The sequence below is a fragment of the Malus domestica genome, chromosome 06, assembly GCF_042453785.1.
Source record: "Malus domestica chromosome 06, GDT2T_hap1".
NCBI classification, from domain to species: Eukaryota; Viridiplantae; Streptophyta; class Magnoliopsida; order Rosales; family Rosaceae; genus Malus; species Malus domestica.
Genome location: NC_091666.1, coordinates 1,211,690 through 1,217,430, shown reverse-complemented (window position 1 = coordinate 1,217,430; position 5,741 = coordinate 1,211,690).

The following is a 5,741-nucleotide window of genomic DNA, read 5'->3' as shown; positions in this document are numbered from 1 at the left end:
ACCCGTACTCTCCTTCATGCCACCAACCAGGTGATGAAATGTGAAGAAAGAACTCATCTTCATGCCACCAACCAGGTGATGAAATGTACAACCCGTACTCTCCTTCATGTCACCAGCCAGGTGATGAAATGTACAACCCGTACTTTAATATCATTTGGCAACTTGTCATTCATGCCACCAACCAGGTGATGAAATGTACAACCCGTACTCTCCTTCATGCCACCAACCAGGTGATGAAATGTACAACCCGTACTCTAATATCATTTGGCAACTTGTCACTCATGCTACCAACCAGGTAAAGAAGGAACTCATCTTTATGCCACCAACCACGTGATGAAATGTACAACCCGTACTCTCCTTTATGCCATCAACCAGATGATGAAATGTACAACCCGTACTCTAATATCATTTGGCAACTTGCCACTCATGCCACCAACCAAGTGAAGAAGGAACTCATCTTCATGCCACCAACCAGGTGATGAAATGTACAACCCATACTCCCTTTCATGCCACCAACCAGGTGATGAAATGTACAACCCGTACTATAATATCATTTGGCAACTTGCCATTCATGCCACCAACCAAGGGAAGAAGGAACTCATCATCGTGACACCAACCAGATGATGAAATATGATGAAAGGTGATAAAGGAACTCACCTTCATACCACCAACCAAGTGATGAAAGCAACTCACCAATCATTCCACCTACCAGAAGACGAGTGGTACAACTTATACATGTGAAGTCCTAGCATTCACAAATAATCAAAAACCCTCAAGCTTGACAACTCAACTAGGGGAGCACTTATGCCCAACAAGAGTTATAGTCACCAACAAAGTCTTATTGCAAGCCAACAATAACTTCAGTGCATGGCATACGAATATCAAGCTATTCAGCCCTCTTGCATCTGCTTCAAACATTTCACCTCTGTAACAATGCAAACACTACAACTCGTAGAAAGCTTCACACACTCTTGATCAAGACAGTGTGAAGCAAAACTAATTTATGGTGCCAACAAGAGCTTCATCAATAGAAGGCAACCACAATTCTCAAAAGCTTCACACACTCTTGATCAAGACAGTTTGAAGCGAAACCAATTTATGGTGCCAACAAGAGCTTCATCAATGGAGGGCAACCACAATTCTCAAAAGCTTCACACACTCTTAATCAAAACAGTATGAAGCAAAACCAATTTATGGTGCCAACAAAAGCTTCATCAAAGGAGTTCAACCATAATTCTCAAAAGCTTCACATACTCTTGATTAAGACTGTGAAGCAAAACCAATTTATGGTGCCAACAAAAGCTTCATTAATAGAGGGCAACTACAATTCTCAAACATTCGAAGCTTATTCAAGACTGTTCGAAGCAAATTCAATTTATATGGTTCATCTAAACCTTCGACTACTACAAGGTGTGGCTTGCATCACAATCTCTTCCTCAACAATATGGAACCAAAATTTGTATATGTTGTCTCTCCCACATTTTCAAATTTCTAGTTTCCCAAAAAAAAAAATAGAAATTCAACAAAACTTTATCAAAGGAGGACAACTACAAATTCTCAAAAACTTCGCACTATCTTGATCAAGATAGTGTGAAACAAAATCAATTCGTGGTACTCAACAAAGCTTCACCACAAAAGCTTCACAAACAAAAGCTTCATCAATGGAGGACAACTACAAATTCTCAAAAGCTTTACACTATTTTGATCAAGATAGTGTGAAGCAAAATCAATTCATGATACCCAACAAAAGTTTCACCCATAAAAGCTTCACCAATAAAAGCTTCAATTCCAAAGCTTCACCAACAAAATCTTTATCAATAGAGGACAACTACAAATTCTCAAAAACTTCACACTATCTTGATCAAGATAGTGTGAAGCAAAATCAATTCATGGTACCCAACAAAAGTTTCAACTCCAAAGATTCACCTACAAAAGCTTCACCCACAATAGCTTTACCTATAAAAACTTCACCCATAAAAGCTTCACCTACAAAAACTTCACCCACCACAAAAGCTTCACCCACAAAAGTTTCACCAACAAAAGCTTCTCCCACCACAAAAGCTTCACCCACAAAAGTTTCACCCATAAAAGCTTCACCAACAAAAGTTTCCCCCACCACAAAAGTTTCACCCACAAAAGCTTCACCTACAAAGCTTCAATACAGAAGTTTCGCCTACAAAAACTTTACACTATCTTGATTAAGATAGTGTGAAGCAAAATCAATTTATGGTACCCAACAAGGCTTTACCTACAAAGCTTCACCTACAAAGCTTTAAAATATATATATATTTTTTTTTTTTCGGAAATTCGAAAAAAAAAAATTTAAAAAAAAAAAATTGCCTAGGCCTCCTCTTCTTTGGGCTAACAACTTTCATAACAAATATATATGAAGAAAGTGTTTTGGGCTACCACTTAGAAAAGAAATGCCTCATTCGTCAACTCCCTCGACCAGAGACTTGGGAAACACCTACCATATGCTACTGCACCTTGATACTCGGAAGTCTCACGACCACTCAGTAACTTGGATTTTTCAACTCTCAAAATGAGAAGTTTTACTCGCTTGGGAAATTAAGAGAGTACTACCTCAACCTACAGGCTTCACTCACAAAGCTTCAACATACAAGCTTCAACAAAAGGAAAAAATTCAAAGAACTTAGTGAAGAAAGCCTTGGTATATTTAACACAATATGTTGAAATGAAGCAAAGCTTGTTTATTGATATCTCCGATAAGTTATAAATATGTACATATACATGAATCAAAATAAACAAAAAATAGGTAGCCTTCATAAATGTTGCTCAGAATAAGTCTCAGCAGTCAGCAGAGCTCCAGAAAGAGGAGGCACCAGAGGGTGATTATTCAGAGCCTCAGTACTAGGCAGAACCCCAGAAGGAGGAGGCACCGAAGGTTAATCATTTTGAGCTTCATTACGCGGTACAGCCCTAAAAGACGAAAGCAATAAATGCCTTTGGAACAAACCCATAAACCTCTGATGATCAAGTAAAATCTGACCATCAGATTCCTGCAGCTGATCGAGCTTCCTCTTCATGTTTGTAGCATAGTCATGTGCGAGTCTGTGCAACTGTTTATTCACATGCTTGAGCCATCTGATCTCCTGTTTGAGACTTATCACTTCAGCCGCCAATGATTCAACTTAGCGGGTTCGAGCAAATAGGCGTTGGCCATATTAGACACAGAACCTGCACACTGAACACTGAGAGTCAGAGAATCCTTAACAGTCAACTCATCAGACCGTTTGGAAAATAGTCTGTTATCTTTGAGAGTGAGAATGTTCCTGGCCACCACCGCAGCGGTCATATCATTCTTCATTACAGAATCCCTAACAGTAAGAGGATCAGTAAGGGATAAGAAGGATGGGCGACATATGTTGTCTTAAGAAGGCATGACTGCCTCTTCACCAAAGTTCAAGTCAAAACGACGGTCAGATGGGTCAGACATTCTCAGAAATGATGAAGGAGAAATGAGGTGCAATAAATCTCTGAAGTAAGGGGAAAATTCCTACAAGCAATAACTCTCTAAATGTACTTTTTGCACACATTTGGTGCCTTTTTAAAAGAAAGGGCAACAGGGCCGTTTGTTCAAAAATTGAAGAGGCACCACTCTACGGATTCCGAAGAGACACCACTTTCCACACGCAACATCAGCTCCTCGAGTACCACAGATAACTTTGCCAAAGATCTCTGACAAAGTTTAGACACATAAATTTTGAAGTCCAGCTACCCTACTATTACCCACAAGGGTAAAGGAATAACACCACTGCTTGATAACTAGAAGGTCCCAATGTGTGTTAACCTTTGTACTCTGTGGCAAGGTAGACTGGCAAACATGCCCAACCTTTACTCACATTCGAGAAAACACTCCCAACAAGATTGCTTGCTCAAAAATCGAAGAGGCACCATCCTCCGAATCTCGAGAGCCAGACTCCCAACAGGATTACGTGCTCAAAAATCGAAGAGGCATCGCCCTCTGAATCTCAAGAGCCAGACTCCAAACATGATTACTTTCTCAAAAATCAAAGAAACACTGTTCTCCGAATCTCAAGAGTTAGACTCCCAACAGGATTGCTTTCTCAAAAATCGAAGAGGCACCGTTCTCTGAATCTCGAGAGCCAGATTCCCGACAGGATTGCTTGTTTCGAAAACCAAAGAGGCACCACTCTTCAAACTTCGAGAGACAGATTTCCTCAGATAAAGCTTGTCTGCAATCTTCACACGCAACATCAGCTTTTCATATACCACATACCACTTTTTCAAAGTGCTCTGATAAAGTTAAAATACGTGAAGCTTGCAACTCCCACTACATTGCTATGACAAAGAAGGGCAAAGGAATAGCACTACTACTTGTTGTTAGGGAGACTCCTATATATGTCGACTTCCATCCTCCACAGCCAGGCAAACCTGCAAATAAAAAAAAATGCTCAACTGTTCTTCACATCCGAGATGGCATTCTCAGCAGTCTCTCGAAATGATCATCTTTTTTTCCTCCCTATAATACATCTGCAAACAAGCCACACCAGAACAAGAGTATCTCATATCATCAGGGTTAAAAGCAAAAGTATCACATATCATAATTTTTTCCTATCTTTTCCTTTGGCCTTGTTCTTACCTGCAAGACAAGGAGAAACAGAGCAATCAGTCAGCACTTGAAATCAAGCTTCTAGTCAGGAATTGACTGCCTGGAACCATTTGCCCAATTACTTACCTGGCATTGCTCTCGAGTACTCATCTTCAACATCTTATGCTTCCAGAGAATATACCACATCTGCTTGAGGAACAGATAGAGCAAGTGAGAATGATACAAGGAAGCATGTGGAGATAAGCGTAACAGAACACGTGCCGATACATCCACTACTTTGTCAACAGCAAGAGTATCCCATATCATACTTTTTCCCTGTCTTTTCCTTTGGCCTTGTTCTTACCTACAAGACAATGAGAAAGAGAGCAATCAGTCAGCACTTAGAATCAAGCTTCCAGTTAGGAATTGACTGCCTGGAACCCTTTGCCCAATTACTTACCTGGCATTGCTCTCGAGTACTCATCTTCAACATCTTATGCTTCCAGAAAATATATCACATCTGCCTGAGGAACATATAGAGCAAGTGAGAAGGATACAAGGAAGCATGTGAAGACAAGCGTAACAGAACACGTGCCGATACATCCACTACTTTGTCAACAGCAAAAGTATCTCATATTATCAGGGTCGAACGTACTCTAGATTTGATGGACTTATTTTGACCCTCAAATTCTTGAGTCAGCCTTATACTCTGGAGGAAACCAGAAAACCCTCCAGCCCAGTTCAAGAATAAGCATGTGGAAAGTTACTTCTTCAAAAGCAAAAGTATCTCATATCATCTCTTATCCATTTGCTTCTCCTTATTCTTGTTGCTGTTTACGACACAAGGAGAAGGAGAACAATCAACCGGAAGCCGAAGTCGAACCTCTGATCCAGGTTGCTTGCTTGGAAGTCTGATTGCCTACCTTGTCTATTACCTCCTTCGACAAATCTCCTAACTCGGCGACTTGGGGGACTCCTACTATAGGGTTTGTATCGCACTTGACCAAGCCTGAAACTACAAGTAAGCTTCAAGTGAAATTAATACATTACCTTGTGCATCTTCATCGGTTAAAGATACCACCTCTGGATGGAGGAAAAGTACTTCCAGAGAATATGTCACATCTACATATGAGACAGATAAGGCAAGTGAAAATGATACCACACTTCA